Here is a 27,318-nt window from a genome sequence, read left to right as displayed (position 1 = left end):
ATAGTTACTTTTTGAGAGTGTCATTAAAATGTGTCCACTTTCACATAGCAACTCTACTTTTTTTTAAACCTCACTGAAGTGTCAATGTTTCCGGTGAGACCACAAAGTCTAACATGTAACATAAAAATGTCAAGAATTAAGTTTTTGTGACCCTAATCAATATGTAAGCTTAACCAGTATTATCTTACTGGACCAGATCATATGGTTAAGCCGTAAGTGAACGTCTCGTGTTGGCAACAACATTTGATAAAAGTTCTATCTCAGTTTATTTTGCTAAAGCAGACGCAGCATGCATGCACGTGCCTGAGTTCTATATGTTTTTATGGTTTGGTAGCCCTAAGGGAGAGTGACTGCGCAGCCAGTAAGACGCAGGTGGAAACTAGTGAGAATTTTATTAGAATATATTACATATTGCGACAGACTATGAATAGCGAGATGTTTTCTCCGAACTGTGGTGGAGAAGCTGGCGCAGGGATGTTGTCTTTTCATTTGTTTTAAATTGTCGTAAAATGACCCCTTATGTAATAAAACTTTCTCTGTGAAAAAGACGGAATAATCTGCTAGCCCTCAAGTATTACTTTGAGATGCTTAAAAAATAGCTTTTAATATATTTTTATATACGTGTGTTTTTAGTAACGGTAGCGTTTATTATTGATAATTATTAATATAGACTTTCAGTCTGGTGATTAATACTTGTAGGTATTCATAATATCTGATTAATTTACTAAGTTGGGACAGATTTACCCTGTTGAACGCATTGGGCTTGCACCTCTCAGCTTACAGCGGAAAATTAAATAAAAATAAAATTAATAATACTTTAAATATGAGTTTGTTTAGTGATAAAATTATATCCAGTCGCCTTTTTGCGCTGCTATTTTTATACATCATATTTATTTTTAAACTCTTTTTGATGTAGCATATATCAATGAACTATTTATCTTTGATGTATAATATATAATATATTATAGTTATATTTTCATTATCTGTACTTCTTGGAATGTTCCCTATAGTAGATATGTGTGTAAATTGAATGTCATCTGTTCTAAATTTAACAAGATTACACTTTATGGCCCTATGGTAAATAGTTTTCCTACCCCACCCATTTCGTCCTAACTAATCTAATCGAAATATTGTTTTACGGCCTGATCAAAATCTTTGACATCAAGTAATTGTGTCGTTTTTGGAAGAACCGCCTACTTTTACTTGTATGTCAATATAATAAGATTGATTCTTTCGAACTAATGGTTTGCGTCAATTTTTAATCCTCGGCAACACCGAATATATTATGTTAGTCATTTAAAAATAACAATGTTTTTTACTACAGTGATCAACAAATCCACCGCTAAAGCACTGTTATTAAACTTCAATCAGCATAAAACGGAACAGCTTTCATTTTAAAACGTATTCTAGTGTAAACATTTTCCATATTTACTTCGAACGGATTTTCAGCAGGGGCGTATATTCAGGGTGTGCTAGGTGTGCGGCGCACACCCGCAAAACCATCTAAAATATAAATTTAGAAATTTAGAAAATTTAAGGCGTAAAGCGACATCATTTTGCATACAGTAGTATTAAAAATTATAAAATTTTAATATGCAGTGTATAGTATGCATTGGTATTTGTCATTCGCTCTGAACGTTTTCGCGCGAGCGATCGTTTTGGAACAACACATATAACGCGCCGACCTTGCGGGCGGCCGCCGACTAAAGTAAATTGTTCCGAGATTTAACGGCTGAAGTCGATCTGTCGGCTGGCAGCGCTCAGTAGTAAAATTGGTCTCGAATTTGGTGCGCGTACTTCAAAAACTCTTGCGTCCGTCGCTGCTTTTTTATTACATTATATCACAATAACAGGTCACTCATTTTTTATATTTTGGCGTAAAATAGTTTATTATCTTATTTACATATGATCAATATTTAATTTTCTATTCTAGATTATATTTTTTTATTTACCCCAATAATGATGAAGAATACTGTTGAAGATATTCTGAATAATCCATTTTCAAAAAGAAGTTATGAAAAATATTAAATTGAAGATAATCAAAATTGCCAAACCACGTCCACCTCTTCCCAATTTATTTATGAAGCATAAAGACAATAAATGTGAATATACAAGACATTTTTCATTTTCATCATATGAACGAACTGAGTGGTTAACAGGCTGCGAACTTCGATCTAGATTGTTCTGTTGGCCATGTATATTGTTTTCCAAAGAAAGAAGCGTGTGGAGTAAACGTGGATTTGCTGACCTTAGTCATCTGATAACAGCACTGAAAAAACACAAAAGAGCGCAGTCACACGTTCAATCATTTTTTTCTCTCAAAATGTTTGGAAAACAACGAATTGAAGTCATGATTGACGCTCAACGTAAAGCTAATATAAGTCAACATAATGAACAAGTTCATAAAAATAGAGAAATATTAAAAGGAATGATTGACGCAGTAGTATATCTAGGAAAACAAGAATAACCTTTTCGAGGCCACGATGAATCCTGTAATTCACTAAACAAAGGAAATTACCTTGAATTTTTAAATGCACTTCGAGAATACGATTCTGTTTTGGATACTCATTTAAATACTGCAACGGTGTTTCGTGGTACTTCCCCATCCATACAGAATGACATAATTGAAGCAATTGGTGATGTTATTAAAGATCATATTAAGGAAGAAGTAAATTCAGCAAATTTTGTCGCTATTATTCTTGACGAAACTTCAGATATAATGACGAACTCACAGCTCTCAACAGTTTTGCGTTTTGTTTATGAAGGTAAAGTTTACAAGCGGTTTATTGGCTTTACAGACGTTAGCTCTGATAAAACAGCCGATGGCTTATTTTGCCACGTTGTAAATATAATTGAAGAATTTCAAATTCAAGAAAAATTAGTTGGACAGACTTATGATGGGGCGAGTGTAATGAGTGGGCATATTAATGGTTTGCAAGCCAAAGTACTCGAAGTTTATCCATTGGCCATTTTTACACCCTGCTATGCTCATATGTTGAATTTAACATTACAACAAGGTCTTTCCAATATAAAAGTGTGCAAATCATTCTTTCAAACTTTAAATGGATTGTCTGCATTCTTTTCAAAATCTTCCAAACGAATAAATGCTTTACAAGAGTTTGTAGCTAGAAGACTTCCTTCTGTTACACCTACAAGATGGAATTATACATCACGGTTAAGTAACACAGTGCAAAAATACAGAAATGAATTTACGGACTTTTTTCGAGACGTCGTGAAAAATTGTGAACTATGGGACCCCGACACTGTAAAAAAAGCACAAGGTTTTCTTAGCTTTTTGGAAGATTTTGAAACAAGAAAACTTCTCCACATATTTTCAAACCTTTTGGAAAAACTGATGTGCTATACAAGTTTTTATAGTCCAAATCTTTTGACATATTATATTGCTGTAAGAAAGTTACCGAAATTTTGCAACAACTCAGACATGAACAGGAAAATAATTATGAAACATTATGGGATTCTTATGTAACGGAAGAAAATTATCCAAGACTGAGTAATGATTTGCTTGTTGAAGAAAAGCACGCGTTTAGCCAATTATTTAATACAATATGTAAGCAAATTGAAAACCGTTTTTCTTTAATGTCCAAATTGGAATATTTTCACCTTCTGAAGAAAGAAAAATATGAGCAATATAAAGAAAAATTTCCAAATGAATTACTTACCAAACTGCAACAATTCTATGGAGCATTATTTGATTATGTAAGTTTAAAAAATGAGCTTGCTGTTCTTAATAATTTACCTAAATTTGCAGAGAAATCTGTTCATGAGCTTGTACAACTTATGAACACAAATAATCTTGAGTCAGGTTTTCAGGAAATAGATAAATTAGGCAAACTAATATAAACTCTTCCAAGCAGTACTGCTTCAGCAGAACGTTCATTTTCTGCTATGAAACGAATTAATAATTGTTATCGAAATACCCAAGGCCAAGAAAGGCTATGTGGCCTTAGCTTGATTTTAATAGAAAAAGGGATCCTTATGGATATTAAAAAGAAGAGCACTTTTTATGACAGCGTGATAGAAAAATTTATGATTAAAGAAAGAAGATTAGATTTTATATATAAATAATTATAAGTTTATGTTTATTGGAAATTTGATATTTTTATATAATAATATTTTAGATTAGGTTTGATGTTTATTTATTTATTTATATATGGGAAAAAGCTGTAAGGCAGTTTAGGCATGTCAAAACCTCGGCTAAAAAAAATGAAAAAATGTACGTTTTTTTTTATTTTTTATAGCACACCCAATATTAATACCCACCGTACGCCACTGATTTTCAGTAATATCTGCGATACATAATATACTACATATGTACATACTGTATTTTTTTTCGATACACGTGCCTACGGAAAGTGCGCCTGGCAATCAAACGAAATTAATATCGACCTGTAAAAGTTTACTTCGGCAATAAGTTTCCTCGGCGTCTGTTTATTTGTTAGGGCCCCCCCAAAAAAGTAAGTTGGTGGAGGACACGGGGTCAGACGTGTGTTTTGGGTCGTGACCCTTCAGTTCGTTATATAACCTAATATCACTCTTCGAACACATCGGGAGGCGTCGATTTTCCCAGGTGTGCAAAACGGCATACCGTGATAAAGACCAAGGTCAAGGTCTCGCGACTTCGGCCTTGAGTCTTTCGCCTAGAGAACCGAAACCGTTTTTCCCCGGGTCGAGGAAATCGTGCGACCGACGTTAGATTGATTGCCCTTACTTTTGCGGCGATTAATATTTTAGCAACACGTTTTACATTCGAATCGAGATTATGGTTAACCTTATAGTAGGTAAGCCTTCAACATATACGTAGCTGGACAATAATTTAGTTAGAGCCCTCGTGCCTTAACCCTAGACCCCTGTCGTTTCAGCAATCTTCTAAATCATTATGTTAACCTTTTTAATATTTACTTATAAGAACGATATGATCCTTCTTTTATGTTTAGTAAAATTAATCACTTACAAACTTGCTTAAATAAATTTTCTGACATTTAGTTGAAAATATATTGCAAATTAAAAAAAACATTAGTTATATTTAAATTTAATTGAAAGCGATTTTGACATATAAGGCAAAATTTGTTGCGAATGCTATTATTTAATTCGTTGTACAAAAATTAAGAATTATGTTTTGTCTGTGTCCGTAAGCTGCAGGCATCTCAGATGTGGACTTGCTCTGGGTTTTGGACATAGAGCTGGATCATTCTGTGCGAAGAGAGAAGCGGCGGCTTCTGCGATCTTTGCTGGTCTGAAGTTGAGTTGACCTCTTCTTGGCTGTAGTCCAAGTTAAAGAGATTTTAAAATTCATAGACAAAGTTCATAGACAAAGTGATTCTTGATTGCCTGCATCCTTGCCCCTCTCCATTGGCGATTTTACTACTCGTTGTGTTTCGGCGGAATGACAAAAGAATAGCAAGTTTTTGATAAAAACTGCGGTTGATCGCTATAGCAGATTATGATCGGCTACTCGAGGGCCAACCTAAATGCACATTTTTTCTTTTCTTAAAACGACGGATGGGTAAAACGCTTTATCGCGAACAGAATAGGCTTTTTTATTATTGAATGTCATGAGTCAATAGTAAATAGCATCATTTCAATTGTAAATAGAGGAGTGATACAGTCCGACAGCGACAACTATATTTTTATTAAAAAAACAATTTTAGAATCAATATAAGACATGTAATATTGAGTAATATGAAAAGACCACGTTTGAAAGAGTCTTTGTCTCAAATGTTATGTTGATTTACTGTGGCCAATATGATACTTTATCAACAAGATAATATCGTAAATGATAGACCACACACAGCCCTCGTTACGACCAGAAAAATCCCATAAATAATACCGAGTTTTGTTCTTACTGTAAATATTTTCCGTCATTCAGAGAATATTTCTTTGCTGTGAAACATTCACGGATATAATAAATCACCGGATTCACAAGATTACCGTTGCAATCCAATATGCCCTTGGACAATGTCCATCAAGCGAGTGTCGCTTTCTAAAGGCGTATACCTATTTCGCCGTTCTAAAAAGTGACTGCAGCAATTGGCTAGATGATCGCTGCATAATTGCAATTGGTCAGCAAACTTTGCAGCTCTGAATACTTAAGCCTGGACTTCGGTGAGGATTAGGCAGTCACCAGCAGCCACTCAAGAACTCAGGCAAACACTCAAAGAGACCAGCAGATTCACCCTGCCTACGCGAAAATTCTACCAGAGACTCTCAAACACGATTATGGCAGCAAGAGTAACCGCCCCAGACACTCTCGCTGCAGGCACCTACAAGACCCATGTGGACCTCATCCCTGCGCCAGCTTCTCCACTACCGTTCGGAGAAAACATCTCGCTATTTATCGTCTGTCACAACATATTTAAATATAATGTAACAAAACTCTCACTGGGTACGAAGTCATCACCCCCTAGGGTTCACAAACCTTAAAACCATAATTTAATTTTGACTTTCAGAAATGTGTTTATTTGCCATTTCTATAAATTCAAAATTGGATAAAAAATTAAGAGATTTCTATTATTTTGACAACTCTGTGGTTTAGCTAAGGTGCGATTGATGTGATTGAAATAACTTAGTCTAAGTCGCAGCAACGTTATGCTTGCAGTATATTTAATCTCAAGAAGTGCGAGGCTCGTTCGATAATCCGCTATTTTTATGGTGAATGTTGCTCTACTTTTGTGCATATATAGTACGGAAGCCATGGAACTGAACATTTGATAACAACTCAAGACGTAACAATAGCTCAAGAAAAAATGTATTTTAATAAAAATATATAATGAAATAATTTTAGTTGTGTACAAAAAGCAAAAATCCTTTCTATTCAACAATTCATTGTAAGAGGCAACAATAAACCACTACATCTAATTCGCTTCTTAAGCTTTTTCGCTTAAGAAAACATAAATAACATCAGTAGATGTGCGGTATATAAACTAAAGATTCACAGCCTTTCTATTTTATTTCCTAAATTAATATACAAATAATTCAATCGCTCATAGATTTAATTTAATTTATATATATATAATATATATATAAATATATATCGAAATGAGCTTATATAAAATTATATTTTTTAATAAGATGTCTTCACAATACATACTTTAAAAAGTTGTAATGTTGAACATATGACACATTACTAGTATATTCTATTGAATAAATAATTTTCCCAAGATATAATATTTATAACTATATTAAATAAATTCTATCCCTACATATCAAATGTGCTATTTATTAATTCTGAACAATTCTGTATAAGATAATGAGTTGAAATCTGTTGACCTTCTTAATATACATTTCTCAATTTAACATTCATTTCCAGACAGCCTTGACTGTTCGACCTAAATGGCTATTTCGAAAAATAGCCCTAACACAAAATTAGAAGTATCATTTCGATTCGATCATATATCGTATTACATCTCGTATTTAATTGCATATAAGGAACGATTTATCCCACGAAATTTTTGTTACATAACGCGAAAAAGCGAGATTCGATATTGGCAAGCTCGAAAATAGAAGGCACGTATATATTTTTCAGCTCCGTATGTATTACACGTATAAATATGAAATAAAGACACATAATATAGCAAACGTGAAATTTGACATTTGAAAAAAAACCTAGCTTTAGCGGGCAAATGAAAATAGCCATTTGATAAAATGATACGAGCCACGTTGAAAATTAGCACGAGAAATTTAGAAATAAAATAATGAGAAAGAGGTTTTTGTTGTCTATCTTTGCGTGATTAACTAAAGTAAAAAAGACACAAAACAGCTGAGAAGTAGATTTACTGCTAAAGCTCGACTGACGCGTGACGCAAGAAAAGCTTTCGCAATAAAACCGTTTATGTATACATAAATACAAAATAGTGAGATCCACCTTATAAATATATTTATGCCGGAGATAAAATAACGCTCAAATTTATAAACTTTTTTATGAAGTATGTATATTATGTTCTCGACTATATGTATGAAAATTTTAACTTTTATCCGCATAAAGATTGAATAAAACCGCATTCATAATGCATCTACGTCAAAGCGCCACTTTTTGTAAATTTAATATTATGCTTTATACATCGGATTTTGTGCTGCACATTTTATGTATGCCGCATTATATGCGGAATAATAAAATTTCTCTCCAATGCAGCTCTGCGGTGTCTCTTCATAAAGCGCATGAGAGTGAGTTTATTCAATTACACAACACTGATTGTTTCTGCAGGATATGAAGAGTGCACTCTGAATGAGTGATCTCCTATTTGAGAGGGGCAATCTTTTTATTGTAATAATTGATTTTTTCTGGATTGTTTATATTTTCTTTTAAATATATTCAATGGTACATAAAACAATCCAGAAAATTATACTAATACATATATTTATACTAGTATTTTGAAGGTTATATGTAACAATATATGATTATTTTTACCGTAAATATACACAGATACAGTAAGAACAGAAGACATTCTTGTATATGCAATATTATTATGGTTAATAAATCTTTAAACGCGTATCTCCGAGTCTTATATTTTATTTATACAATATACACCTGTACGTTGCTTCAATAGCGAGTGAATTATTTATATGATTTAATAAAAAATCTTTCTGGCAAAGCCCGCAATAATCAGGTGGAAGTGGAAAAAAATATTTTATAACTTTTTTCCATAGATTTTTAAGCAAAGTTACGTTTTTGATAGGGCTATTTCAAAATAATACGGCGTAACAAGCTTGCTAAAGTACGTAGCCAAAATAAATTTATGAAAAAAGTTTTATGGATTTCTTATTCAAACAACGATCAGAAAAATCTAGCTTTTGGTGATAGTTAAAAAAACTTTTTTTAAGATTGCTACATTTTGCGAGTTGCAATCTATCGAAATCTATTTTAAAGTGTATATCAGTAAATTACTCTTTATGTTTTTATCTATTTAGGGTAGAGGTAGGGTATTTTTTTATCTTTAACTTTAACATATATTTCCCAAAACCGATACTATCCCCTTTATTTAAAAGAGAAGCAATTAAATAACAATTAAAATCAAAATAATAAATTATAAATTAGTATTGAAAATATGGTTTACAATAATAATAACTGTTTCTTTTTAAACTTTTAATAAATTATATTGGTTCATTTTTGACACAAAAATATTGAATCTTAGATTTGAATACTGTTTTTGGGTTTAAGATTATTCGCATACTTCGCATAGATAAGTTATATCTATGAAAAACAGTAGTTTTTATCGCTTTCTCGTGCAGCTTAAAAAGCCTTTGAAACTATTGATATCCACAAATATGACAGATGTACTTTGCTTTAAAATTTAATGTGTGCTACATTGTTGAAACGAAGGTTAAGAAATACCTCTGTTAATCCTTTAGGCTCTACTGATACATTTCACACTTAAGGGTATAATATAACCTAACTGATCTAAAATGTTCAGAAAACCGCTCAGTGACTTTAAGATGCCATTTAATGATATATTCTAGACAGCACTTTTATTACTAAGGATCTTGGTATTTTTTTTAAAAAGCTCTATAAATTCAGCCTCCACGTTGCAACGACTCATAGTAGATCGATAAAGATGCTCGGTCTTATATTAAAAAATGTGCGCTACTCTAGGAATGCGCACTCTTTATGATGTCTAAGTCCGCAGCATACTATAAGCTGATTCAATTATTATATCTGGATTTCAATGCAAAGAATCGCGGCTCTAAAAAGTACAGCTTAAATTCCTTTGTCATTTATACCTGAAAATATACGGGTGCTATCTGTCCCTGTTTTCCAGTGAAGCAATGTGATACGTTTCATTGTTATTTGACAACTATTATCTGACAATGGTCGTCCAACTTCTCAATACTGTGAATCAAGATCTTGAAATTCTATCGAGCACATACGGGTAATTAGTTGAGTTCATATAGGACAATGCACACCTGTGACTGTGATTTGTGTCACTTTTTTTCCATGTATTTATGTCTCCTTTAATCTAAACATCGACATTTTTATCTTGCAAATATCTTTATACTGCATCCACATACAAAAAATGACAGTTTATTAGTCAATGAAGTTTTACTTATTTGTAAGTAACTATAAAAGTTCCACACTCGATTCAGAACATTTTTTAGTTCTGTGTGATAAAATTTATCTAAATATTAAACCTAATAAGAAATTATAAGAAAAACTTTCGTCTCAATTGATGAAAATAGCACAAATATTTTGCTTTCATTACGCCAAAAAATATATTTTTCATTTATTTTAGGGTTCTTAACTTAAGTTCCACGATCACTAATTTAGGGTGAAATTTTTAATAAATATATCTCATTAACATACTAATATTTTATTTTTATCATTTATTATTTATTATATATGGATTGTATTGCAAAGTCTTAAATCATATACATACATATATAAAAATAATTATTACCCGTAATCGATCAAATGCATTATAGGCAAACGTTAACTTTAAAAAAATACACTAATACATTTAAAACATATATATTATTAAATAATAATATTGAAGTTAATATTACCATAATTTACATATGTATTATTACTAAAAATGTAAAGAAAAACATTTTTTTAATAATATTAGGCTTATATTATAAGTCTACATTATAAATATCTAAATTTTAAATTATGGTAAATATTTTTTATTGGTTTAGTTCTCTATATTAAAATTATTTAATAAACAAATAATATTAATATTATAGCAATTAAAAATGCAAATTTCAGTATGAGTTTTTTGTCACGACACTTTTTCAGGAACACTATATCACATTTGTTTTTGGTCAGTTTTGCACAATTTTTTTATTTTTTGGAATGTTTTTGAATTTCCTCCCCATAGAGGTTTATAATATGGATTTTTAGATTTTCGCGAGTCTAATTATTTTTGAAATCTCGGGATTCATCGCGATTTTTGCTTACTTGTATTCTATATTTCGGCCGTGATTTTCCGGCCATAATCACAAATTATTTGCAACTTGTTGCGAATAATTCTTGTAATACTTTTAAAATATAAATATACTTTTAAAATATAAATACAAATGTTGGCTTAATATTTAAGTGTGATATACCTAAGTATATTTCATATATGTAAATATTTAGCCTTAAATGCGGGCTTCAATTGCATTTACATAAAGAACACAGATGAAATTATACCGGATAAATATTATTTATTAGCTTCTTGCGTACACTTTGCGCCCTTTAATAAAAAAAATGTAGGTCAAAATTCAATAAAATTAGGGTACCCACCACATAACCCAATGAAATATACGATGATAAAATTTCGTTATCAACAAATTAATACATAATATAGCAATTTTTCTCATAAATAAATAATAATACTTTTAAATTGTATTAAACTTGTACATTGCCATATTTTTGTAGCTTTATATTTATGAATGTTAGTGTTATATTTTATGTACAACCAAGCTAGGCGTATATGAAAGTATAACTGAACATAATAGAATGTACGTTATGACAGGTTTCATATTTTTCGTACGTTGAAAATATTGAAAGAAAATATTATACATGGAAATTTTCTCGAATACTGATTTCGCTACTTAAATTATTATTCAGTTTTTCAAGTCCATGTGTATAATACATATCTAACACTATCATATACGATAGACCCGAAATACCTGGATAAACACTAGCATTTTTTATTTTTACCGCGTCTATGAGACTGCAATAGTGATTATTATATAATCAGATATACTATTGATCATAACATATCAGGTTTTCCTCGATGTTGATAATATTACGTATGAATTTTATTATGCATACTTAAATAAATACAAATTGAACTAGATCATGCATGATGTAACATTCTTTAATTTAAAATTTTTATTACAATAAAATGTAATAATAAAATTTTACTGGCACTGGATCAAACTTACATTATTAAATTACATATTTAATCTGATTTTTAAGACGTCATCATTTCCTGATCTTTCAAAATGTCTAAAAGTCACCCACCCCTACTGATAAAATGGGTGATAAATTGTACATAAATAGACTAGTCGCGGTGTTGTCAGCTCCTGCTAAATTGTTTGAAATAATTATCCATAAATACATTTTTGGACCTCATTTACTCAGATGATTTGACTCGGTTATTTTCGAGTTATTATAGACAGTAGATAGTGTGTAACCTACGGTGGCTGATTATCGTAATAATATTTCACCCCTTCGAGCGTTCCTCAAGGATCCGCTGCTTTTCACGCTATTTCTTAAAGACATAAATACTTAAAATTATTAAAATTATTTAGATGCATTCTATTTGTTGCGAACTACTCTCTAATGGATGATTTAGATTCTTTACGGAGATGGGCTTCCGTCAACCGTCTACCCTTTAGTGTCGGAAATTGCTATATTGTGTCATTTTCTCGATCTCGTTTGCCATTAGATATCGGTGAGAACAATTTGGCTAAAGAAACTTTCACTTAAGATCCCAGAATCACTTTTTATCTAAATTTGAGTCTCTCTCTATACGTAAACTTGTTATGAAGAACGCGTTTTAATTTGACGATCTATCAGTTATTTGGGTCCTCTGTAATACTTTTATATATATTGTATTAAATTGCAGTAATGTAATATATTGTTTATTATATGCCCATGCTAGGTTACAGTGGTCTTAATAATTAACTCTACGTCATTATTACGTCAGTGTTACCAAAGCGTCGTCTAGTTTTGCCCAAAAAAATAAATCGGCTTCCCACAAGTAAATCATTAAAAATGTATTTTATGCTTCATGAAAAAGCAAATTGATATTAATTGTGCCAAGTTATTTGTAATTTACCAAGCTATTCCACAATTTAAGATATATAAACGCACTAGAATAATACCATCGTTATTAGACTATTTGTCTGAACAAAATAACGCTATAAATCTTTATACCATTGAAGGATATAGGATACAAAGTACAACTACCAAGTAATATAGAGTGGGATTAAGTTAGACATATAGTAATAAAACATGGTTTATAAATGATACGGATATTTAATTTTCAATCGTTACGACCCTAAAATCAATGTTTATAAAGTGACAAAAAGGTTTTCTTAAGTAAAAGAATGTTTTGCGAAAAAAGCCTTTCGTTTTATCTTAGCAATTCTTTCGAATCCCTTATTTAATAGCAAATATTTAAATTTCAAACTTTTACATACTAGATCACACGATCATCCTGTATAAACTTCAATTGCCGTTCCATATAATATTCAAGAAGCTGATTCAAGTTTATGTAATTAAAATGATATATAAAATTCAAGCGACGTTCACCAAAAAAATATCACAATTCGAGCAGGAGATTTTTTATTTTTAGAAGATCTATACTGCCACGTGCTGTTAATATCATATATATGCTAATTAGATTTTCAATTCATACCCTTTAGTACGGCTTGCTTTATATTTCTATATGAATGCAGTCAGGCGTATATTCAGGGAAATTGTGGTATAACGTTTATATTTAGCTTACAATATAAGATTACGACTGTACGTCTTATTAATTTAATTAAATAGTTACTATTTGTTTTTTAACATCTAAAAAGGCTTTTAATTTAGCTTTTTTTAGTAATTATGTATGTAGCATAAGCTGTAAAGAATAAATCTCAAAAAAGATAATAATTATGATTTAAATTGAACTATTTTTCATAACTTATTAATATGAAATAAATTATTTACATAGACTTCAATCATAATACGTGAATTTCATAAATTGAATAATTTAATAATATATCTGATTTAATGCACCGTTATTTAACAATCAATAAATAAGACTATCAACCTATTTTCCGAGTAGTATCTCGAGGCGCTAAGTGGATTGATTTTTCCGTGCCCCGGAGCGATTCCGCTCAGAGATAATTTCACGGAAAACACTCTCGCGTCGTATTCAGATTAGACGGATTTAATTTAAAAATAAATCAAACCCTCGCGGTCCCCTGGTGCTCGTCGGGGCCCCCATCCAAAACAAACGTGGACCTTCTCTTTTCACGATAAAAAACTCTCCTGCGGGAGATCGAAAAGCGGTTGGAAAAGCGCCTGACTGTGCATTTTCATCACGGTCCTATATACCTGGCATATCGTCACCACAGTTTCATATGCTACCCGATAAACGCCTTTGTGCATACACCTTTAAGAATTTACATTGTATAACGCTTCGTTTTCAAACTTTAATATACCGCGAATGGGTACTTTTGTAATATTTTTTTTCAGCGTACTTAAATACTTTTAATAAAATATGGTTAGCAAATCCACAACAGGGCAGACGGCGGTTGCTTCAGTGTACCAAAGAAAATATAAACTTGCCCTTCTCGTTTTCTCACCCTCTTTATAAATTTTACTATTTAATTCATAAGAGAGCTCAGATTGGATACGCGGTATTTCAATATTTACTATACTGATATTTATAAAGTGTCTAGTAAATTCCGTAATTAGTTCTGAATACCGAAGACATTATTAATTTGTGGGTTCTGTGCATAAATTTCTACCATGTCATACCAAAGTACGGTAGCTTTCTCGCTAAAATTGAAGAACATCTTGATAAAATGTGTTTTATTATATTTAAGATAGATTTTATAACAAAATGAATAATATAAGGTTTAAACTTTCCAATAAAGTCATTATTCCTGTTACAAAGCTTTTGTAACATCAGTTTTGAAATATTTAAAAATGATTTACTCGATTGCATTCATTGCCTTACTCCTAAAAGCATTATATGCATAAAAGTACATTTGCATAATAAAATTCAAGTAAGAATAATAGCTAAAGGATAAAGCAAAAATATTTAATTTAGCAATGTAGCAATGCTAATTTTTTAACAACATAATATTGAAAAGCATTTATTACTAAGAATAAAAATTACAGAATAAATATTTTAAACAAAAACCTTAAAGAAAACCCTCTAAATATTTTTTGCTACTCAAAACACACTCCTTTAAATACGAGAATTTTAAAGAGTTCTAAAAGTGTCATATAAATTATGTTATAAAAATCATCTTTATAGTACCCATATTGGTTAGCGTTTCGTTAAAATTTAAACACCAAACATGACAGTATCCCTATTTAAAATGAATTTAGTTTGGATGGTATGAATGCTATTTATATTTTGAAAAAATGTATAGGGTATATTTAATTCATCCCCTATCTACGTCGTCGCGATAAAATATACTGTTGAATTTAGAACAGATAGAAAGACAGGTCTGAAGTTTTAATCTCTGCAGAAAATGTTTTTATCCTATTTTAATTAAAAAGCTAAACATTTTGAAAGCTTCGTAGAGATAGATACTGTAAATTTAGACTGCAAATATTTTTTTTAAAGTTTGTGCAAGCACAATCTAACATAATATATACAATAGATTTTTCTGTCGATTTATGATTATTGATTTACTAATAATAACCAGAGGCCAATGACAAATTGACACAAAATAAATTTAAAATCAGTCCATCGGCTTACAAGACATAGCTTCAGTATTTTTGTAATACTCAAATAAGTTCGATTAATAGACTTTCTAAAACGAAAAAACAATTAACAGTGTTTCTTACTGGTCATATTAATTTTAATAAAACTACATGTAACTTGTTTCACCACGCCAACACTATAACTTGTTTGTCAATACTAAAAATCTATAATTTTGCCCTCAATTAGTATTTTATACCTATTTTACTGGACTTGTCACCTTTGACTTACCAACCACTAATTATTTCTCGCAGAAAAGAGGTTTTAAGCAATAAGGTGTATTATGCCTGCACTACACTCTCTGGAAGTAGGCCAAGGTTGGCCAAGGACGTAGAAGATATTGGGTTACTTCGGTCGAGTTCTGTTCTACCCGCTCTAAAATCTTTTGGAAGTTGTCCGAGCTTACCGAGAACGGGAGGTAAAGTGGGGGTAATTTAGTCGACTTGGCCAGCTTCGAGCGCTTCCGAACATTGTCGGCAAACGGACCGAAGTCAAAGGAACCGAAGTCGGAGCTGCTCTTTCGAGCGCGAGCAGTGAGATACTTCCACTTTCGCTCTCTCGCGTGTTAAGTGACGACAGTGAGAGAGATAATAATACGGTTTTTCGCAAACCGAGATAGAACGAGTAACTCGGTTCAATTTTAGTATGCGCGTAGGCGTCCTATGGTCAACATGCATATCGAGCGCTGCCTCGTAGTCACGTGGTCAATTTATAATACCACATGCTTATCGGGGACTTCAACAGACTCTTACTGACATATTTGAATGTCTTATGGCAGCAAAAGGGATTAATTATATTTTTGATAGTATATTCTTCTAACAGATATCGTTATTATATTTTTATTCATATAAAATTAAATAATTAAAAAATAATTAGCGGTACTTGATTTTTTTTTTAAAATCGTTTCGAATATCCTTATTTATTTTCCTAGATCGGTTAATATAAATGTCATCACACCATAACGAATTCTTATTTAGAATCGATGGCGACAAACTCTAGGATAGTCACAGATGTGGTGTTCGTATTCTGAAGTATGATTTTTATGCCTTATGGCATTTTGCAAAAGCCGACAAAGATTTTGCGTGAATTGAATATTTATGACCGAAAAGTTTTCACTGATATTGTATTAGTGAGTGCCTACACAAATTCAATAAAATGACAATTTAAAAATTGCGATTAATTGGTACATTTTTCGATCGCGCGCAAATTTGCCAGCTGTACGCGACAGAAGCCGCCGTCCGGACGGCATATGAAATTTGTGGCAGTGTGGTCGCTTACTCGAAGTCGTAGGTCTCGGCCAACTTCAGTTGTAACTTCGGTTCGGACAACTTCCAGAGAGTGCAGTGCAGGCATTAAACTTATGGGATATAATGTTAAATTATAAAAAAAAATCTATACTACCCGTTTTTGTTTCTATTAAGTCTTAAGAACTTATTAATAAAGCTTGTAGACTGCTTTTGAAAGCTACAGCTGTGAATAAAAATGCTTTAAAATCAAAAAGATTGCTTTCTTATCTTAAATATAAATGTGGCCAAACAAATAATGAAGCATTAGATTTTTCTGGCATAATTTGATAATGTTTAAAAAGCACTGACACATAAAAAATTAAAAATATATTTAATTCTAAATGTGCACTTTTCGCTATATATTGTAGGTCACTTACATGTACAACTAGTAAATACTTTAAAATGGCAACATATAGGTTAACCAATATTTAATGATGAAATATATTATTGGGTAATTGGAGAGTTTTATTGTTATATAACAACGATATGTTAAATTTGTATGTACTAAACGATGTACATAAATTATCTACCTTAATATTTATCATGCGATAAGATAATTCTAAGAGAAAACTATAATTTTAATACAAATTATCAGTGTGACCTCTAGCTTCAACATTAGCTATGTTTCATTATTTATGCGTTGAATAAAATAATGTTTCATTACGTTCAACAGGTTATACGTCTAAGGTGCTTTTTATTTTTATTTTTGTAATATATATGTATTACTTTAATATTAACCTATATATGTACGAGTATTTGAGAAAGAAACACACTTGAATAAGCAATTTATTTTGCTACTAACGTTATGGCATATACCAGAAAAAGGCAACCTCGTTGGGTACATTCGACTTTTAATATGATTTTTATCAGCTGGTTTTTTAGTTTTGTAAATGAATTAATAAAAAAATGGTATATAAAAGACCATACTAAGCAATACTTTGCATTTATAAGATGTATACCTTATATTGCATTTAGACTGGGAGAAGAGAAAGCAATCACGCACACACAAATTATTAATTTAGATATTCTGAATTTAAATTTTGTGTGCTTTGAAGGTACGACGTTTTATTACTGTATTATACTAATCGTGTCAGTATTTAAAAATATATATCTATCCATTTTACATATTAATGGAAAAAATATTAGATTTCAATTTTTTGTAAATACTGCATCAACGCTAGAAAAAAAATTAGACACAGTATTTACATTAAAATTAAAATATTTAAGTATTGATCGTTGGATTTTACAAAAGGTTAAGAATCACTTATTTTGATTGCTGTGTGTCTGTCTGTATTTACGGCTACAAAACTACCCAAGCGATTTTTTCCGGATACCGGTAAAGGCCGTAAACCATTATTTTTAAGGTGCTGAGCTATGCCATAAACGCCTTTTTGAATATATCCGTAAATACTATTATCCCGTATCCATCATCGTACGAAACGGCAAGATAGAACTGGGGTGGTAATGTCAAGCCGCAAAAGTGTTTGTTCAAAGCGGGCAAAGGGCACAGGTACACGGGTATACAAGTGAAATTACTGTTAACATGATGTGTGAATGTATGATGATTCAAAATTCATCCGCTGAAGTTTGCTCGGTGGAAAGAGGTTTTCACTCGAGAGGCTTATTGTGTTGCCTTTTGCTTAAAAGGTCATTCTAAAAGGTCTATGTGACGTAACCAGGTTGCCGGTGTTTCGAATAATTAAATCTTAATATTTACGCAAAGTATTTTAATGGTTAATAACCGAGACTTACGTGGGTAATAACGCCTCTCGAACAAGTCAGAAAGCTAATTAATGAAAACAGTCGAAATTTTAAGATATTTGACATTTATTTGGCATTTTTAAAAGTTTTGTTAAAAACAAATATTTATTTTTCAAGATTTAGAGTAAAAAAGTAAAGAGCAAATTGTTTTGTACATAAAAAAGATGTATAGGGCTTTTGTTGTTTCTTTTCAAACTTTCTGATACTCATTAAAACAATAAAGAAAAAAATAAAATCATAAGCAAGGACAAAATATAAAACACCTATTTTTAAAAAAAATAATCTGCCAAAAAAATAAGCATCAGACTTAAAGAGCAGTAATTTTTAAATATTTTTAATTAGTTCTGTGTTTGGGTTCCGAAACATTTTCAAGAGTCGTGATTGCGTCCTCTTTTGTCGCCCGTTAGAGCCAGGATGTTTGCAGTAGTCAACTCGACTATGGCTATCGCCATCCAGCTTCGTAATACACTGGCATATTTAAAGTTTACTTTGAGGAGCTAGTCCAATTTTTATCATTCAATTCTACTATTTTATGACTTTTTTCACACAATATTATTTTTGAGTAATTAATGGTCTTAATTTAATAAACAAGTATAAATTAAAAAGTTTTTATTTGATTTATGCTCATCTACGGATGATCTTTTTAATATAATATTTAAAAAAACACTGCCATACTGCAGCGTGTAATAAAAAACAAATTATTAATATGGCACGTATGTTTTAGTTAATAATATTAGTGTTTACTATATTACGATATAAACGCAATATGTTACTATTTTATATTTTAACATTCAGCAACATATTAAGAAAATTAAAAAAATAATATTGATCCGACTGCTTGAGATTAGAATTAATAAATGCGATATTCTCCTTTATCATGCGACGTACCCATTTATCGTCATTTAGATCCATGTGTAATGCATGAAGTTAGTCGAAAGTGAAATAATAAATATTTTTAATTACATATGAAAACAGAAAAAATAAAAATACAATAACGTACTATCTGTTTTATTTTATTTTATTTAAAATCTTAATTCCAATCTACATACGTTCGGTTAACTTCTTTTAATAATCGGTATTTTTAAATTTTAACGGGTACGATATTATTAATTAATATAGTAAAAACAGATTGCTAAAGGTCAACCTAAGTTTAAAAATCACTATTCCAAAGACATAATTTGAAAAACAAAGTACAAAAAAAATCAAAAAGGGACTTTTCTATTTTTTTTTTTATTATTTTTTTTTTTTTTTATATTAAAATTAAATAATATTGTAATACAACTTTTTTCAATATAACATATTAGCTAAATAGAAACTTTAAGGCATGCTCGGTTTTGCATTATTAAATTGCTTTTATTAAATTTATATTTTAAATTCACTCTGATTTAATTGCTCATGCTTATCTTTTAATGCTAACGTTTTACGTTTTAAATATTTTAAATGGTTATGCCTATACGCAATAAAGTCAATTTACTTTAACGCTCGCATTACATAATTAACTACATCAAATCTAAGCGATACAGAACAACAAAATAAATTGACTTAGTTACTTAGCGTCGATCCGATTCGCTTCGCAATTAAGCTGCGTGTTGAAATTTTAAATATCGCTAAACGTCTCAAAGAAGAGCGAACGAAAACCCCACAATATTAATTTTCCAATTAAGGTGGCGAGATTGTTCGTAATTGGCGGAGGCTGTATATAACGCTTCATCCGAGACGTAAGAGCGACACTCCATTCCCAAAAATATGTACCAAATAAACCACACATCAATACAATTATGATACTATGGATTTTCTTACCGTGTCCTTAAAGCGATCGGGTTGAAGACAGCTAAAGATCCATAAAAAAAAAATAATGTATAACACGTGTCCGCTGCGAAAACGAGATTCGAAACAATGTCCGCAACACACAAAAAACAGCCTTTTATATATAATGTTGTTGTACGAGCTTAACTCACTTTTTCACACACCTGCGAAAGAAAATTTATACTGTTTAATTTGTTGTGCGCAAAAGTTTCTCGTAGTTTACGCGCACTCAAAAGTTGAACGATCGCCGGCAACTTTTAAAATATTTTTTGTAAATCTCATTTCTTAAAAATATGCTTTTATGAGATGAGATTTTATAGAGGCGACGCGCTTGTGTATGTGTGATAGTGTCACTTAAGTTCAACGATATATTAGACGCAGATAAGCGGCGTCTCTTTTTAGGAATACTTGTTGATTTCACTTGAATTTAAATTTATGTTATGGGTTTACGAACAGCTAGTAATACAGTGTGTTTCTAACGTTTGGATTAAATTTAAATATATTTACAATATTGTTGTTTTTTATCGTACAATTATTGAGATCGTTATATGCAAGATAAAAAGTGTAAAAATCATTATTTTATCTATTATGTTAATATGATACTTTAGAAACAACCTGTAGTATACCTTTTGAACTAATGGTGCGTCATTAAATATAAAGTCTAACTAAGAAAGTTTTAATTGCTATCGGGGCGATTAAAAGTGAAGCAGTATTTAAATAAAAATAGATAGTGTTAGGTTGTTATATAATTATTGATATTTTTGCAGATAATTAACTTAAACGAATATTTTTAAATATTTATTATTGGGAACTAACTTTTTTAATTTATTTTGATACTGCATACTTACAGCACCAATTTATATAAATAAGTATTTCTAAGTAGCTTAATAAATAAATATTGTTTAATTATTTTTATCTTGAAATATTTTAAGAATATGCATAATTAGCATTAATGTATTTAAATGATAAATTTTAACTAGAAAAAATTCTGTTTCTACTATATTTTATATCTTTGGCCTATATAGCTTTTTACTAAAATGCAGCTAGTGACTCTCCTCACATTTACTCAAAATAAAACTTATTAGTTGATATAGTTATACAAACTATAAACTTTGACAAAAAAAAAGTATTACATATTTTTATACTTTCAATACTGAATTTTTCCACATTTAACTAATATTTGTTTTATTTTAAAAAATAAAAATATATTCCTATATTATCAAATTATTGCGTTGATAACTACTGTTTTCTTAACTATAAACATAAAATTTAAAATACGTAATTTACACACCTAATAACAATTTTGGGAAGCATTTTAATCCTATTTTTATTGATTAATTTTCTTGAACTAACCATTTCTCTTCTACTCTTGCTTTGTGGTAAATAAATCAAATTTAATTGACAGTGACGCTATGTATGTGTGATCTAATATACACTACATAAAAATTCACATTAAAAGAAAGTTTTATGAAATTACACTTGTTGCTACTTTTTAAATATATATATATTCGTGATATTTTATTAAATCGTCAAAGTCATTGAGATACGACTGTACACGAAAATTAAAGAGAATATGAAATTTAAAAATAATTTAATCGCAGATAAATAATTAATATTGCTGTTTGCTTGCATTAGTTTTCGAATGATATGCTTCCTCTGTAACGTCATATCTCAATAACTAAAATAATAGGAGTTTCGGTTGTGTCAGTTTGAATTTTGGCGGGTGTCGATGCGCGCGCGCGTCTCTCTGTAGTACGTCGTACGGCGTATACGGTGTGTGAGTGTACGGTGAGTGGAGCGTCACGGGGCCTAACCGTACGCGCGTCGGTCCGGCCGGCGTCGGCGTTGCGACTGAGCTGTCCGGGGCCTCGGCCCCTGGCCCCCGCCAGACAGACACGACGCCGATCGATGTGCGAGGCGCACACCACACCAGCCAGCTACCAGCGGCCCGTATCAACAGGCTGAACTTGATCGCGACCACCAAGATGCAACCCCTGAAGGTCGATGCGGAAAAACTTACACCCCGGAAAACGCAACGGAAAACTTTTGCACCGCGCGTGCACGCAAACAACTAGTGTTTTTTATGCGAAGCATCTGACTTTCTGTAAATGTTAGTGTGAATCTTAAAGATGCTGATCGAACCCCACATAAAAATGAAAAATAGTTTATAAAGCATTCCTATAATGTATTGTAATTGATGGGCCCCCTAATTCAACTTTATATACTATTTTGGCCATTCAAACCACGGAGTTTCTTTCGCAAACATCTTGATACATGTACATTTAAGTCACATTGTGTATGTATATATTTTCATGTGTGTGCCTTATTATAATAATTCACGATTTTAAATGGCTTCAGAAAGTTTGTGGTTATTATGCAATATTAGGTGTCATACACGATTTATTACAAATCTGACCATCGTGACTGGATTGGTTTGCCTTATGACCAATATACAAACAATAATAAACATTACAAAATATTTATAAAACAGTTAAGGTCTACACCTAAAAAAGATGCGCATCATCCCATATTGTGTTTTTCTAGCTCAAAACATTCTTATGTTTAACAAGCTTATTGAAAATCTGGAGCGTTGGCGTCCTGGCCGCAACGGTCAAGAATAAAGGACGCGATCGTGACTCTATATGCACTATAAAGCTCATAGTCGAATATCATCGAGCATTGGCGGGTTGTCAACACTGTTCTTAAAAAGTGCTTCATTGACTATATGCTACGCCAAGAATGCAAAAAATAGGCACCCCGACAAAAGCGCGCAAGACAATGACGCGCCGACGAAGCCGCGCAAGATAAAAGTAAACGAATACATGAATTCCTATATATAATATATTTTATATCTAATAAAAATTAAAACATACAGTTTAAATTTCAATATACCGTTCCACGCTTCTTAGATATTCCAATTTACTTAAATCACTACACGAAAGCATTAATATTTGCAGTATTTCGTTTAATTTAATATATTTACACTTCGAAGCACTTGGTCGCCTGAAGCCTGCCTTGAATATTTTTATTATAATTTTAATGTGGTCCTTTTCTTAAATGAATTGATCGTATATTTTCTATATTTTATATAAGAACGGAATGCCGTAATCCGTAACGTCTCGACTAGTAACTCTGAAGTTGCGGGTTCGAGCCCCGGCAGCGGCTCATTATGCGCTAATATTTAAAAAAAACGGCCCCAGCTGCAATGGTATCTATTGATTATAAATTGTATAACAATCGTTACTAAAGATGAGAAGTGGGCCCTTTAATTTAACACGTGACGTAAAAGGCAGTGGTTGGATGCCAATTAACCCTCCAATTCCAACCCTGAGAACTGGATCACACCCCAATAAGATATTGTTATGCATTCAGTGGGATATGAAGGGTTTAATTCATTATGAGTGACTGGATTATAGGCAGACAATTACGTTAATTTTTTCTGTATTCTTTATTACTAATTAATAATAATACAAAATAATATCAATACCGGTAATACCGATATTGAACGTTTTTCTGTCGGTAATACCGGTATTGAAAATCCCGATATTATTGCAATCGCTAGTTGTGCGTTGTATGTTTTCTCGATATAAATGCAGTGACGATTCCCCAGTTTTAGAGAATTTTAACCATTTTTTCAAAATTATACTAAATGTTTTTTTTTTTTTTTAATTTTTACGGATATTTTTAAATGCTAATTTTTTAATGCAATGAATGGGTTTTATCCGCTTAATTAGCAGCTGCACTTAGAGCAGGTAGTACGAAAAGGGACAGATATTTTCGATTAGTACTTCGAAAACGTCATTCAATAATAGTTTAATGACCGACTTTAACAGACATTTTTTATTTATTAAACGTCTATCGGGCTATAAAAAATTAAGAATGCAAGGATCGATGACTTAAGGATTAAATTAATAAGTCTTTGGAAAGAATTCCTTCGACATTAGACAATGTTTCTATGTAAATGCTATAAATCTTTTGCAAAATACGGGGCAAAATATCATTTAAAGGAAAGAGACCGCTGATTAAACATGCATTAAATATTTAAGCTAGAATTATATATTATAATATATAAGAATTCTAAATAAATTAATAATCTAAAAATTATATACCTGTATGCTTAGTTATAATTTTTATTAGTCTTCGTATTTATATAAAATTTAATTATACACTATAATTTAATTTACATACATGAATTTATAGTTTATAAAATCAGTAAAATAATGTGCTTCATAATGTGCTTACAAAAATATATACTGTAATAATAAAAATACATACTGTATATTATATATATTTTTCATATGTATGTCCAAAGATTTTTCGAGAATTCTCGAAAAATAGAAATTAATTTCTCATTTCTAGAAAAATGATAGTTTCAAATACTTTTTGGTATTGTTTAGAAATATGGAACGCTTAACAAACTGTATTTTTTCTGGTTTCAATATTATTTATTTATTATAATAAAATGTATTTTTCTTGCTTTAATATTATTTATATTGTAAATGGACTATAAATGGATTGTATATTTACATATCTAACATTCTAACATAAATTTTAGAACCTAAAAAAACACCCGGGAGTGCAACCATTGTGAAGCATTATATCGGACCAGAATCATGTCAATACAGCATCAATGGACCAAGTATAGAGACTTCTTCTTAGAACAATAAACTATTTCTTTGGATGCGGAGTTTTCAATATACTCTAGTATGCAACTAATGCATAAAAACAATTAAAAGCGTTGGTTTTCATATTATATGTTTTTCATTTTAAATCTGGCTCACATAACAGCTTTCTCCAATAAATCACGCTTATTCTCACACATATGATTATATTATTTTAACCACAAATTCAAAGAAAATTTTTGCCTAGACTAAAAAAATATTACAGTAGCACGTATCGAAGACATGTCTGTATGGCTCGTGTAAGAGTAGCTTTTGGGCTCAATTATCTTGCTCATGTCGATCTAGAATACAGGACATTCAGCAACTTTAAAAAGTGCTACCCTACTTCAATTATATAATAAATTACACTTCAGCGCTCCTAACAAAATGGCACTAGGATACAAATACGGACACGTTCCGCACTTTCTCTTGTGAAGATCTATAATAATTTCACCTTACTACGATTCAGATATTAGACTATAAATTATTAAAGTAATACATGCATAGCAAAGCTGAGCATCCTTATCGCCTTATCAACTTTGACGGTGTTAGTACTAAATCTCTAAATCTCATCTATTTTCGAACCTCACTACAAAGTCCTCGGCGAAAGCATTTTCACTTCCGCTTAAACTATAAGGTAATTCCGCCGGGAAACGAGATCTTGAAAATGTAATAATGTGACAATCGGCAATGCTGAAGTGTAACCGATTGTCTATCGACCATCTCCATTACAACTCCAAGTCCTTTTGTAAGGATAGCGAATCTGCATTTGTGCAAATACTCTGAAACACTTTAATGTAATTAACATATAATAAATATTCTAAGTTCTCGGTGGTCGCATGTATAATATGTCAGAGCGGCGCACCTAATTTGATCCCTACGGTACTTCGAAACGGATAAAATGAACATTATTGTAGTTTGTATGCTTTGGAGATTATGAATTATAAATATTTTATTATTTAACATGAGCATATAAATTCTTGAAAAATAAAATATTTATAAATATAGAAAAAAAATTATTATACTTTCATTTTTTTTATACTGAAAACTAAATTGACACTTTTTTAATATTAATCAAAAATTATACATAATGTGAAAATGAATCAATCTCTGATAGAATAGCATTATTACAGCCACTAAATGTTGCTTTTAAATCACTGTGTAATCAAGACGTTAATCTATGTTTAATTAAATAAACATAACATGATTTGAGTAACGAGCTTATATCAGCATCAATTGCTTACGTAAACGAGAGACGATCCCTCTATTTTAATAATTTACAAATCCTTTATAATCCCATGTTTTATGATAAAAATTATGTCATTTTTAGTACAAAATAAATAGTAAAATTCAAAAACAAAAATAATAGTAAATCTTATTGAAGCTTTTTGAAAGCTTTTCAGCAATGGATAAATAAGTTAAACCAATTCAGATTGTAATGATTTTAAATTAATTGAATTTTAGTTGTTATTATAGATAAGGCTCTAATTAAAAATAAAACTATAGTCAGTTTAAAAAGGCTAGAAACTATGGAAGACGGAAAATATTTTAAAATAGCTTACGATTATCTGGCGATAATTCAACTTACAATTTCTAAATCTAAAAGACCATTTTGGTAGTAAATTTCTTGTCGATGCCTTTAAGCTTAAATGATTTCAGCAAGATTTATTAATTTTCTTTTGTATCATTTTTTATATCTATAGCTGTTTTTTTGGATTACTAATCCATAACTTTTGCGTTGTGTAAAATTAAATGAAAAATTATAATACGTGCGTATGATTAATCTAAAGCTTTCAGTTAATAATTGAAAGAGTCTGTTCATCATTCCACAATTTTTAAAATCACTATTGCTCTGTATGTTACTCAACATTAGTCACACGTAAAGCATCGTTTACATTACCAGCAGTTTTTGGTGATTTACTGCTTACTTTGTACTCGTAAAAAAATTGCTTATTTATTTATTTTTTATTTTTAGTTCAATAGCGCAATTTGAAGTAAAATTTATATTAAAACCGATTTAATTAATAATAAAATACATACCATAAAATACAGTATACAATAACATTTTCATTTAAAAAAAAATTTCTAGCTACCTTTTATATATAAATATATATTACTAACGATATTTTTAAATAATATAATAAGAGCTATTATAACCCAGAAGTTTGCTTGAAATACGTAAAAAATATATAAAGTTCTATGTTGCTTACAAAAAGCATTAATAAGTTTTTCAATAATGGTCTTTGAGAATTGGTCGTTCATTTAAGTAGCAAAGAAGAGCATACTTTAATATTTGCGAAAATTAAAGGATGGTAAATAAAGACGAAAAGCTTTGTATAATAATTTAGATCCGATTTTCTTCGAATAAAT

The 27,318-nt window shown here is 30.7% G+C and overlaps 2 protein-coding genes across 4 annotated transcripts in view; both read right to left on the bottom strand.

Moving 5' to 3' along the window:
* The window catches only part of LOC148226285 (acetylcholinesterase-like), a 72,529-nt gene extending 50,389 nt beyond the window's left edge, over nucleotides 1–22,140 (bottom strand). The window contains exons 1-2 of one of the 3 annotated variants that reach the window (XM_088203403.1): nucleotides 22,075–22,140; nucleotides 20,282–20,451 (exon numbers count right to left, since the gene is read on the bottom strand). The gene's annotated coding sequence lies outside the window, so the exon portion shown is untranslated. The remainder of the gene's footprint in view (nucleotides 1–20,281; nucleotides 20,452–22,074) is intronic. The other 2 variants (XM_088203402.1, XM_088203404.1) reach the window with 2 other exon arrangements.
* LOC148226276 (focadhesin) overlaps nucleotides 1–27,318 on the bottom strand; it is a 600,544-nt gene that overhangs the window by 466,689 nt on the left and 106,537 nt on the right. The gene's annotated exons all lie outside the window — the stretch shown is intronic.

This window comes from Plectrocnemia conspersa, unplaced genomic scaffold (assembly GCF_051122295.1).
Source record: "Plectrocnemia conspersa isolate PC_06_02 unplaced genomic scaffold, ASM5112229v1 ptg000014l, whole genome shotgun sequence".
Lineage (NCBI taxonomy): Eukaryota > Metazoa > Arthropoda > Insecta > Trichoptera > Polycentropodidae > Plectrocnemia > Plectrocnemia conspersa.
This window is presented reverse-complemented; position numbering and strand designations above follow the sequence as displayed.